Raw genomic sequence first — 13,832 nt, forward strand, 5'->3', positions numbered from 1 at the left:
ATCATTAGCCCAATCCTGCGTTCATTGCCATGCACCGTGAATGATTAATTGTGAACCTGTTGTAGGCAGACCCACTTTCTCATATGCACTATTTTGCCCGTGTGCGTTTCCTTGTATTGTTACAGCTTTGGACAATACACACTTAAGGGCAACATAATACAAGGTCAAAGCCTGTGGCTACAGTGAAACCCAACGATAGGCTATACATATTTTTTTTATTTTTTTATCCTACAACGTACACAAAACAAACGGTGAGGGCTGCAGCTTGTTGCCGATCGGAGACAGAGAACCGTGCAGCAGCGAGAGGCGCAAAGACGGTTCAAAGGAGGCATATTTGAGTAATCTCTCCCACGTGTTTTTGAGGCGTGATTTCTTCTTTCATCGGATACCTGGAAACTCACTCGACTCACGTCCTCTGCTGTCACATGAAGCGTAAATAACTCTCCGGGGCGAAGAGGTAATGCTAATTACCACCTAAATCTTCAGGTTATAGAGAACAACACCTGCTGCTACCGGGGAGGGAAGAGGAGGGGGAGGGGAGGGGGGGAGGGGGGGGAGTAAAAGAGTAAAAAGCCAGAATGGGAGGAGCCTTTTTTTTTTTTTTCATTTTTCCGTGAGGTGAGATGATGTGATCCCACCACACACGGACAACAACATGATACTGTACAGAGGACGTGAGCCAGCATCAGCAGCATCAGCATCAACATCAGCAGCAGCATCCCATGTGTACAGGAGAGGGCTTTGATGCAAGTGTCAGCAGCCTTTGAATGAGAAAATAGAGCCTCAAAGCCGCTCATAAAGAATCTGCAAGAATTTGATATTTATAAAAAATAAATACATTAAATAAAGATGCCACCATCTTCACACTGATTTTAGTAAGGTCGCTTTAAACCGTGACCTCCAAAGCAGCGAAATAGTCCCAACATGAAAAATGTGTTCATTTACTTAAAACATCTTAGTTATTTGTAGCTACATGTAAAGCTATGAATATACAGCAGCCATATAAAGCGAATCTTTTTATTCATCATGGTTGGACTACAGGTCACATGACCTTGTTGGCATGGTAACCAGGCAGTTTGAGTTTGTATCTAGGTTATGTTAACAAAACTATTTCTATTCAGTATAGAGGTAATACAAATAATCCAAATTTTAAACAATAACACTTACTAACTCAGTCGTTTTACAGTTAAAGCTACAGTAGTTTTACTATGGAACATCTGGAGCATAATTTATCTTTTTAAAGTTGTCAACACAACAAGACCGGACATGCTTTTAAACACAGTTTTAGCCACGTTAGCTTAATGGCTATAGGCATATCCATGTTGATTGAAGGGTTGGCTGGTCGGCCCAGCACTTTGGAACAAACTAAAGTGGCATTCCCCAAAAGACCTGATAGTGCACAATTAAGGCTTTGAACGTTTATCATTTTGTGCGATCAACACTACCAGGCGTATGATTGCACAAGAGTGATTTTCTGAGTAACAAAATGCTGAGCACTACATTGGGATGCTGTTACCAGAAAGTAGGAAATGTTTTTTGATCTCCTAATGTGGTTAACACGTTTAGATCCTTGACTTGCCTTTTTGCATCACATGCTTTAGTTTCTGTCCATAAACCTGCAAATGTAATGACATAATCATGAACCAAATCTGGTCTTCAGTGCTAACCAGCAGAACCCAGCATGATAAAACACTAAACTAAGATGGTTACACACTCACCAACAGCATGTAACCATTTTAGCCTAGTTCAGAGTGTCATTGTGGCAAAGTTAAGCCTGACAGAGCTCCTGGTGTGGCTGTCTCTTGTTGAAGGTCAAAGACAGATTCAAAGGGACATTTTTGGAGCATAACACACTGTACGGTGTGTGGGACTTAGTGATGCAAGTTAGTGGCAGGTGTTAGATGAGGAGGGAAGGAATAACAAAAGACAAGGTGTTGTTAGACGTGGTTGTTATTCATCCCAGGTTAGGACAAAAGGCTGTTTCCAGGATTAATTGACTGCTTGTAAAGTAGTAAAGTTATGAGTAGGCAGACTGCTAATGTGTTGGGGCTACTCTTAAGTAAGGAACTCAATACTTGATTGACACGCCTTTTATTGATTTATGTGAGCGGCTGTTCCTTTCTGGCGGGTGTTTCCCGCGCCGCACTGCTGTGGCCTTGAAATTCACACTGCGTCTCAAGGTGGAGTGGCAGTGAAAAACAGAGAGGTCTACCAGGGACATATCGATTATGGCCTCTGAAGATTTAGAGGGGGTGTGGACAAACACATTGATCATATGTGAGCCCGACAACCACACAAACTGCTGGGTAATATCAAACATACATCTGAAATCAGACTGGATGTGGGCTTTGATCAATGCTGAACATAGTGGGGAAAAAAGTAAATTGCAGAAAAAGTACAGAAGAGTGAAGGCTGGGGATAATGTGGCACCCTATTATTGCCTTTGACGGCTAAATGGTTCGTTATTTATATCCACTGGAAAACATTCAACAACTATTTAGACTACTTACTGATGTTCAAAATGCAGCAGTGTGAGCCCCTGCAGGGTTTGATTGTAGGCCATTAACAGACAACTGGGGGGAAGTTAAGACCGTCTACCCTACATACAGCCAAACTCTCTTCATTTCTGTAAAAAAAAAAAAATCATTACAAGTATTGTTTGGTACTGTTACTGATTATACAAATTAGATTATTTTGTATATTGACAAGCCACTGACATAGAACCAGTGACTTTTTAAATGCAGAACAATATAAAGCTCAAAGAATGTGACACAAATAGCTAAAGTAAAAGTAAATAATAATAGACCTCTAATAATGAGAAGTCTAAGGTGCTAGATGACGTAGTGTTTAGGCTTACTTTGCATGTTTTTTGAATTGATTAGTCTGTCAACTATTTTCCTAATTGACTAAATAATTTATTTTGTAAAATGTTAAAGAATAGAGAAATGAAACATTCCCATAATTCAAGGTGATAGCCACAAAATATACAGTCCAAACCCAAGGATAATAAGTCCGGTTTTATCATGGATCATAAAATAAACATTTGGAAAATGAAAAATTTTCCAACAAAAAATTATGTATTAAAATACATTATACTAATACTATAATACTAATACTAATACTAATTCATTTTCTGTGTGAACTGTTTCTAACATTAGTACCTACTGTATCTTAACTATTAATTATGCTAACTGAAAATTTTTTGTCCTCTCAGTTCATTAATTACAATTAAATAGTAAATGTTAAATGGTCTGCACTTATATAGCGCTTCTCATTCACCATTCACACTCACTCACACACCGATGGGGGAGCTCCTATGCTGCTGGCCAACACTCACTGGGAACAAATAAGGTGGGGCTCAGGGTCTTGCTCAAGGGAACTTTGACATGTGACCGGAGGAGCCGGGGATGGAACCAACAACTGTGGGATTGGTGGATGACTGCTCTACCTCCTGCTATAACTATATAATCATGGATTACATCATTCGGTTTCTCCTTTTTACCATCACTATCAACGCAGAATGAGGAGAGTCCCTCTTCACAACGAATTTCAACTGACGCCACAAACTGAAGGATTTCTTTCCAGCTTGAACGCAGGACCTTGCAGCATCATCTACTGTTTTGATGAACTGACTCTGACAAAAACCCTTATCGATGGATAGCATGGGGGAGAATGGTTGTGGTATAGGGTAGGTTTGGGTAGACATGTTCAGATAGTGGGGACCTGAGGTTGATGGACTTTATGTATTATGCATGTAGTTACCCTGATCTGTATAACTGACATCAGGGAGTGGATCAGTAATACATGGCCTCTGTACATGGAGTCGTGTCGCCTCCTGGAGATATTTCTACAGTTGTATTCTGTATATTTTATGCAGTTATCCAATCTAAACAGCCACATATGTAGTTTGGATCCAGAAATAGTTCCCTTATGGTGGCAGGTGTACTGGACTGTCATGGGGTCTGACAGGCAGTGGTTATGAAACACTCATGGTTAAAAAACAACTCAGTGTGAAATGGGAATCTAACTGTGGTCCAGTGTTTTGTTGTCTCACCTGCTCATGCTGTCCTCCTCCTTCCAGGCTTTGTCACTCTTTGAGCTACAACACTTCACCACCCTCTTTGTTCTCGACATAATTACTATGGTGACTATAGGGGTCCCCAAAGAATAAAAGCTAAATAGGCATCATAATAAGCTGTTTTCACAGAGTGATGGGTTGTTTTTTAGGGAGGGCAGTCTTCTATATTTCATTGTCCACGATACAAGTCAATGCAGTGTATGTTAGTAAACTGGAACTCAATAAAGAAATCAAAGCTTTACAACATAAGGTATTATTGTTCAGTAAGTTGATGTTTTGTTGTCTCGTGTTTTTGTGGTAGTAAGTCAGGAAACAGAGTTTGTGCCCTAAATTTATATGATGTGTGGTCCTCTACTCTGTCTGGCAGCCCACAATATCTACCACTTGAGTTTGATATATAGTAATACCGTCACTATTGATTTAGGGAGATGCTGGCCTTGGTTTTGGGCTGGAGTCCAAACTTCTGCCCATTGCTACTAATCTAAAGTTTGGCATGTGGCACTAACAGAGCTTCTCGGGTGGAAGGCTGTTTGGCTGTGCCGCAGATAAGTCCGCAAACTGAAAAACACTTTATTATGATTTTTTGCACCCACATTCTTGTTTCCAAGAGGCTGAGCTGACTTTTAATCAACCACTAACACCATGACAAATATAATGTAATATTTTGTTATATCCTCAGACACCTGCAAAATGAATGACATTAAGGTAAAGTACTTTATTTGTCATTAAACATACAAGGTGTACAACGAAATTCTGTCAGATGATCAGATGGAGGATTAGTTCTGAGCCGCTCACTATAGTCCAACCTGACCTGGTTCCTAACACACATTTCTAACGGGAGGGGAAACCTACGCAAACACGGGAGAACATGCAAACTCCACACATAAAGGCCGCGTCTGGTTCGGGGATTGAACCTGGGACCTTCTTGCTGTGAGGCAAGAGTGCTGACCATTCTTCCTTTGACAGCTAACATTCCGAGCAGGCTCATCCATACTTCATGCATTAATTTATAATTAGTGCGCCGACATGCTTAATACGACGGTGAACATGATAAACATTATTATGTCTGCTCAACATCAACATGTTAATTCATTAAACAGAAGGACCATGTAAACATGCTGTCGTTAGTATTGTTCAAAGAATCATTGTACCTACCTCACAGAGCCACCAACATGACTGTAGGCTTTTATTCTAGTTGAAATAAAAACAACACAGCGGAATTTCTAAAGCTTCCTCTTCAGTTGTGGGCCTATTTATGCTAAAAGTTGTGATAGAGCCTGTTGCTGTTACCTCTGAATGACATGGTCTGCATTATGCCAGGAGTCTGACAGGTTTGCGTTGACTAGCTTGATGCTGTGTGACAATTCTTGGTAGGTATCAAAGGATTTTAACTGTTCAGGAAATTGAATAGAAAATGGAGGGAATTTGTGAGGCATCTTTAACATGATGTGAAGTGTAAGTCAGCAGAAGACTGACCTCTTTGTTATTATTGCCCTGTTAAAATTGATGATGTCCCTCTCCTTCATGGCTGTTTTACTAATGTGGGTTTGGAAATTATTTTGTGGGGATTGCTGTGGCACTCTTGTAATGGCTATGTCTCTTAGGGCAAGATGAATTGAAACAGAGCTGGATGTTGGGAGAAAAGATGTGAGCTTAGAGGCTGCATTCAACAGGTCTATATTACTGTGATCAAACTTAAAAAGAAAGATTCCTGATATTTATTCATTATGCTTTCTATTTTCTCTCCTAATATTCTTTAAAGCACAAAGATCTGTCTGCTTTTCAGCAGCCCGCTGTGCTGATATCAGATGTAGAGGAGTTGAAAATGTCATATTTTAAAGCAAAGCCTGAATAAAACACATTAGATTCATCACATTGGTGAACACAATTGCAGTAGAGACCTTTAGATGTGGAAGGTACACACATTGGCACAGGAATAGTGTAATTGTGGGCGCTTAATCAGCCTGTTTGACATTTCATAGATCACTCTGTCTTTTAAGCTTCAGTTTATTTGGCTTTGAATAGATAGTCAAATAGTTAACAGCTCCAATTAATAATATACACAGATGGATGTTGTGAGCTAATCCAGTGGGAAAATCTCACTGGAATCAGATTTGGCTACAGTAGTGATAGAGGCAATAAGATGTTTAGATGTTTTTGTAGGAACATGGATTTACTTTTCCACTGAAAGAGCTCGTCATCGTAATCTCCCTCCCACCCCACCCCGGTGGAACAGGAAGTTGTTTCAGCTGATTGGAGCAAAGCATAATTACAGTTTGAATCGAGGGATTTACATCGCAAAGAAACTAAACAGTAAAGAATAGGGAAAAAATACTTTATTGATTACCAGCAGCCTGGTTTAAATATTGCATTTACATAATGTTAATTCATGTAATGCTGAATGATAATTAAGTTTTGTGATTTGATGTCATTATCTCATTACATTAATTTGGGAAGTCTTATTTTCAAGAAAGATGACAAGATCCATAAATCTGACTTGTTGATACAGTTCCACAGAGCTGCAGTTATTTTTATGGTGGACTCGCTCAGCTGACTAGATTGCAGAGGAGGGGGAGGTCTTTCACTTCTCCTTTGTTTGCCATCTCCAGTTCCTTACTCATTTGTGTCTTGGGGATAGAGAGAAAAAGGGGCCACGCTAACAGCAGCTGGCCGGGGGAAGAGTGATGGAGAGCAAGAGGTAGAGAGGCAGACGATAGAGTGGAGCATGAAAAGATGGACAGAGTAAGAGAGACAGAGGGAGAGGGCAAAGCAAAGAACAAGCCCTGGAGGGCTAGCCAGTCAAGGTCACACAGAGGAGACGAGGCCCTGCATGTATCTGTCTATGTGCATGTGTAGCAGGAAAGACTGTGGGCATGGGAGACCTAGATAGTGAAGAATGAAGGGTTAGTGACAGTGGACTGCTCAGGTTTGGAATTGGAGATTTTATGGGGGAAAGATAAAAAAAAAACAGCAGAGGAAGGACAGAGTGAAAAGCAGAGATGAAAAGAGCTTGTAATATGGCTTCACAACACGCTCTTAATCAGCCATGTGTTGACATGTATGACTAAAATGGATTAATAAATGTGTAACTTTGAACATGTTTGACATAAAGTCAAAGACAGTGGTGTCATGTGCAATGTGTGCAGTAAACGTTTCCATGCATGCTGTTGCATAACTATCCAGTCCTGTCGTGTGGATCCATGTTCTCTCCGCAGTCTCTTTCTCTTGTTCTCTCCCTTCTCTCTGGTGCTTTTTTTCCTTCACCACACGATGACCTCTGCTGTCTTGCTGCAACTCCCACCGCATGTGTTTTGAAAATTAAAAGCCGTAGCTCTGCAGGTGCATCATACCCCCTTTCTCCATGTTAGTGAAGAGTTACCAGGAAGAAACTGTTAATTCCACCCAAAGAATTTGCTCTAATTCTGATTAGCAATGGAGAAAGAGAGACTAATGCATAATGGATAGCCCGGTGCTTGTCATCTTAGGATCAAATGGTTTGAAATCGGGATTGCGGTTTGCTGAGAACATCCTTCATTCTTTTTTTTCTAGCAGGATGCAAGGAGTCACTTGGAAACGTGATCACTGCCGTCTCTTCGAGCGTATTAGTCCTGTTTGCATCTTAAACCCAGGAGAGATTACCAAATGTGAGCAGTTGCCATAGTGTTTTGGAGCACCAAGGTGCTGATGTGAAGGTGGCTCAGGCGCTCTGTTACATTATCTCTCTGCAATTATGTCACTTGAGTCATGATAATGTAGGATGACTTTGTTTGCAGGAGGTCAAAAGCTCACCCAGTGAGTGGCCCCCTGATCTACCTCCCAGCGCTTTCCACTCTTAATCTTTAATAAACTCTCTCTGTTAATTGTATTCATGCTCCATTGAAGTGAGTTTATTTCACTTTTGAGAGAAATGTCCCTTTCTTACTCTGTCATCCTGGAATGCAATCACCACTACTAATCCTCACATTAAATCTCCAGTGGTCACACAGTCGCATTCAGTTAAAGACTCCCAGTGAATTCCTGGCAAATTATCCTGTTGACATACACCATTACCATTCCAAAGCATTAATCTTTCTAGACCATGATTTTACACAGATGAAGAGTAATAGCTTCCGTAATAATGGGTTCAAACCATTTTTTTTACTATAGGGTGTAATTTTCCCTGTGTTAAACAGACCCTTGAGCTACTGTATAAATAACCTTTAACTTGTCTGTTAATACAGTATGTTGAACAGCTAATTGAATAGAGACACAGAGGAAACTAGCACAGACCAAGGAGACATGCAACAAAAGTTCCCAACTGAAATCCCAACACGTATGTTTATTTATGTCCAAACCCCAAAACTTTATTCAGACGGGTGCTTTGGAGAAAAATACTGTATGGTAAATATCAAATTTTGGTCAATCTCGGGTCACCAAACATACTGCTAAAGAATAAGTGCGTCGACAGTCTCCAGGAACTGATTTATATTGAAATGAAAAGTGAAAAGTGCAGGTATTTTCCTAAAACGCGAATGTTTACAGAGCAGCAGTATCGCGCTGTTTGCTTCAGTACGACATGTTCCACAACTCGGTGTGTGTGCTCGAGCATTAATGTGGGTGCCTGTGTGTGGAGCCGCACTGTCTCTTGGTATTTAGCAAAAAGTGTGTGATTTTGTATGAGCCACCCTGTATCTGGCAAGGTAGTCAGACTGACAGATTGGGCTGTATGGGTGCCATCTCCTCAGCTTGGCTGCCCGAGCATTTTTCCCTCGCGTTCATCCTTCCTCTCTACCTCCTCCCTCCCTCTCATCTCCCTATTACCCTGCCTCAGTGGTGACCAGCATGGTAAAGGATGCTTTTCCTTCATTCGCATTATCTGCTTTGCTGTATAGGTAGGGCCTATCCCTGGATTAAGTCCTCTCACTGTTCCCTAACTGTAGCTACAATACCTGATGGATCAGCCGTGCAGGTCTGTCTCCTCTTGTGTTCGAGCCAGGAAGGCAGCTTGTGACAGCGTGAGGTTAAAATGCCAGAGATGGCAGTGGGCACTCCTTGCCTGTGTCCTTGCATTATTCTCTTACATTAGAGCTGCTCTCACAGTTTGGCTGCAACAGGGCTTGTTAGAAAATACACAGATACTGCAGGTGACAAAGGAGAGCTTTTGTTCTGCAGGAGTGAACAGAGGGAGGCTGGGTCAAGAATAGGAATCAGCAGAGAGACTGCATGTGTCTCAGTGTGTGGGGAGAGTTCACACAATTTGTTTTCACACTTTTACTAAAACTGTAACAATAATAGAAAGATGGATTTTCAGCCACTATGACAATGACCTAATTTTAATATATTCACTGTCCTAATCAGTGTTTTATTTAAATTGAGAATAAACACTATTTCAGTGGACACAGTTGTTATGTTTCACATCTACGTTAAGTGTATCTAACCATTTCAGCAAATAAGGCATTTTAAAATTGGCATCCTTCAATGGTTACGATGTCCCTCTAGAGCTCCTTGTGGAGAATGGGATGGACGGAGCACCGAGGAGAGGAGGAGGAGCAGGAGGAGGATCAGGCAGAACAGGGAGTAATGAGCCTAGGCAGGAGGGACAGATGATATGGAAAAACCTGACATATTGTAGACAAGGGAAATACACAGTCCCACATCTCTAAAACCCAAATATGGATTCCCATGACTGATAAGGAAATGGAAAAGCAACGCTGACCCCATTCACAGCATAACTGAGTACCTTTTATGAACACAAACAGATCAAATTACTGATACCAACAGCGGGGGGACTCTTGCTATTATTCACTCCCCCTCCCACTCCATCTCCAAAAATGAGCTGGATTACTGTTTTTGCTGTGCCTCTTGATTCCCCACCAGTCATCTAACTTTTGCAGAGGCTTATCATCCTATGTTTCCCTTGGCAGCTGCGTGAATTGGTGCAGCTGGAAGAGCACAATGAATTGGATGCAAGCAATTGTGCATGCACAGGAGTGAGCTAAGAGCACTCAGCCTCTGGACTCAGTAGAGCTGAGACACAGCAGATTGGGCTGGCTCGTCCAAGCAGTACATTTTTGATTGGTCTGGGCTACAAAGCTGAAAAATGCCTTTTGTGCCACTGGTCCACACATCTGACATTCTGTAGTGATATCAATTTCTTTTTCTCTTTTCTTCACCCTCAGGCTAATGAACAGCAGCACCTCCACAGATCATATTTAATGTACGCAACATTCATTCAATAATACCAACCGCCTCAGCCCCCTTTTCAGTGATTAGGGCTCTTGGGCTTGGGAGGGGTCACTGATATCCTTAATGAGTCATAAAAGGCGTAGAATTATTCACTCCAATAGTCTTGACATTGGGTGATATTTCAATATTTGGTCACTTGCTCCTGGAGTCTATTTGCCCACAGAGTTGGCACATGTTCATATGCCCTCAGATGCGCATTTGCACAAGTAAACAGAGAAATCTTGACTTTCCAGTCCCGTGGTGTGTTCCAAGCACTCGGGATATTTGGGTACAGGCAGGATCCTACTGCACAGCCCGGAAAAACAAACATGCAGGTTAAACAGAGAGCTCCCAGAATGCACTGTGATTCAGCTCAGCTCACACACCACCAAAATAAGAATGTTGATTACATAATCAAAACAAGAAGCCTGAAAGCCAAAAATCTCTATGTGATAATTGTCATGCTATCATCCAGTGCGCTGACTCTACAGTTCACCCTGCCTGTGGTGATATTCCTTCTTGGGTGGTAATGTTTGTGAGATTGGCATATGAGATTGATTGTGCTAAAATATGTTTTCTTACAGTATGTGGGATTATCCACCTGATAAGGACAGATGTTTGCCAACCAATATTGGTCAGCTCACTCGTCATTTCCTAATTGAGCTATTGAGAGGGCTAATGCAGGCATGGGACATCACAGTATCTGCCCCTCACACCACTTCTCCTTGGGGTATATGCGTTTCTCCCTTGTCTCTGAGTCCACTGCTTAATTACAGAGCAACAGAGGGAGGAGGTGAGGAAAAAGTGGGAGAAACGAGCAAGTGCCAGAAATAGGGAAGAAGAGGTTTTAAGCTTGTAGCTGGAGGGGGAAATTGGGTGCACGAGAACAGCTGTGAGAAACTGACAACAAATCGGGAGATAGTTCATAATTAGGATTGTTTTAGAAGTAGCATTGCCTAAAAAATCATGTGTAATGTTTGAGGGAGGATTGCCGCACTCTGAGATCCCCCACTGAACAGACTCTGACTCTGAGGCAAACACACAATGACTGCACATCAGACATGGCTGAGGATTGACAGGCATGTGGCTCCCAGCCTCTTCCAAAAGTCTTCCCCCTTCTTAAAGCGCCTGACAAGCCTCATTAAGGACTGTTCACACAGGCTCCATTGACATGAGACATACTAAGAACGGGTCATGTATAAAACATGAGTCGCCCAAGGTTATATAACAATCTGTATATGAAAATCTATAGTGCCTTGTGCTTGTAACCTATATACTGTAAACACAGTCGCATGTGTGAAATATGTCTGGTATTTTTAGTGTCTCACGTGTTGGTGTTGGTGTCTGATGAAGCTCGTTTTAATAACAGTGGGAATATTATTATTCTGTGCAGACAGATTTTGCTCACACCTCAGTTCCAGTCCAAATCCCAGATCCCTGAGTACACCCCCTCTTCTCCACTACTCTGAAATATTAATATAACGTAATAGTCTATTTGTATTAAATATTTAATTATGTGTCACATTTGCATCTAATAAACCGCTGGACAGAATTACTTCAAATTACCTTTGAAAATTCAGAACCTGTCGTACTGGGACAGAATTAGAATGGCAGACGGTCAGAGGATGGTCATGAGATGAGATGAGTGTTCAGTGTGAGCTGGCAATCGCTTCAGGATGTTCAGTTAACATGCTTCTTGCATCCTCTGGGCTGCTCCATTTTCTGCTTTCTACTGCTACATCTTCTACTTCTAAACACAGCACACTTTCCTCGGTCTCCTTCTGTTTATTACCTGCTGTTTGCACCAGCACTTTGTGTAATGTGCTCCAGACAGATTTGACAGCCTGGACGTGCACAATAAAATACCTCCTGTTAGAGTACTATCTACTGAGAGATCGCAAAAACAGGTACCTCTGGGAGGGTTAGGTAAATGGGAGGAGGAAAACACTGAAATTAAGGGAAGGAGAAAGGGCAGGAGACACTACAGAGACATAGGAATTAAGGTTGAAGGGGTGCCGTGATGTTAAAATTCTAACTTTATCAAAGTCTCAATGAAGAAAGGAAGGTTGGTGCTTATGTTTCAATTTTTTGGTTTTATTATTTCATTTAAGATAAATTATACATTAATGTTCTGGTAGAGTTACAACTTCTCTTGAAACATGTGTTACAGAAACATCTGATGCTCAGGTGATCAGAATAGGAGCATACATTTTAATATTACTGAGCATATGACTTTATCTTTGCTATGGGCAGAAGAAAAATCCATTGCATGCAGCCATTTTGGCATTCTGTTTCAGTGGTTTGAGTTCATACCAGAACTATCCTTTATGCACTCAGCACCTCATCTGTTGAATTCGGCTTTAGAATTTGCAAATGGAGGACTGCATGTCTTATTCTACAAAATATTTTGCTATGCAACTGGATTGCAAGCTGTCATTTTAGGATAGACGTGTTTAGAAGAAATTATATCCAGGTATTTGCCTATAACTAAAAATGTCATGTCAAGTTTTTATTAATAATAGGGGCGCTAATAATCTTTGAGCAGTGTGCCTTTTTTCTTTCTTTTTTTTATTTACTTGTGACAGTTTTCATTGTGCAAACAGACATGCAAGCACTTGCATGGTAAAATTCCTTGAGGTATGGTTTCTGGTAATAACTTTGGCAAGAACTCCCTGGAAATGAGATGTCATCATTTCCTGGTAGTCAACCCTAATGGGAATGTGCCTAAAAAAAGTTGTGTACAGTACTTGCTCATTACGGCTTACTCTCTTCACTGAGGCTTTGTTGGCATTACACACCAAAAAGCATTTTGGTTGGTCTGATTACCAGTGAGCAGCTCTTAATACAGGTGAAACTGCACCCAAACAACTTTGATAATCTCGTGGGATTGAATCTCTCAAACAGCATTCAGCCGCGATCAGTGATGCATGTGACTGCATAGTCAATGTAGTGTGAACGCAAGTGCCTCCCTGACCGCATGGAAGGGCATTGGGGTCAATTTCAACTTTGTACAGCATGTATATAGCACGACATGTTGTTTGTTTGTGCAAAACAGCATGGACAGTGTTTTTGAGATGATTCATGTGGGTCTGTTTCTTGTTTTTCTGTTCAGCAGCAGTTGCAGTTTCACACAAAAAAAAAACATATGAGCCAGGAAGCAATGTAGTCACCTTTAGACTTCAAACTCAACCTAGACACATTGTGAAAACGGTTTGTTCTGAACAGGGTGTGAACACATGTGGAAGGGCTGTTCTCTGACAGCATTATAGACCACCAGCCACAACAATCAATTTGTGGGGGATTTGTTACGATTGTGGCCTGCTGGAAAACACAATGACGATATGAAAAAATGTCTTTTTATCAAACCCTAGTTAACTTGGCGGTCATTGGTACAATAACAACGAGCAAAGAATTCAGCTTTTGTAGGGAGAAATTTTGGCATTGTAGCAGAAAGCAAACTAACGAAAAGCCCTGAGCATGTGTAGGCCTGCATGCCTGCACACCCTCTGTCTTTCTACAGCCAGGCTGCATGGCCACGGCGAACCCCAAT

General features: G+C 41.3%; 1 protein-coding gene across 1 annotated transcript in view; it reads left to right on the forward strand.

The window, feature by feature from the left end:
- syt7a (synaptotagmin VIIa) overlaps positions 1-13,832 on the forward strand; it is a 77,267-nt gene that overhangs the window by 527 nt on the left and 62,908 nt on the right. The window lies entirely within an intron of this gene.

The sequence above is a fragment of the Channa argus genome, chromosome 4 (assembly GCF_033026475.1).
Source record: "Channa argus isolate prfri chromosome 4, Channa argus male v1.0, whole genome shotgun sequence".
Classification (NCBI taxonomy): Eukaryota; Metazoa; Chordata; class Actinopteri; order Anabantiformes; family Channidae; genus Channa; species Channa argus.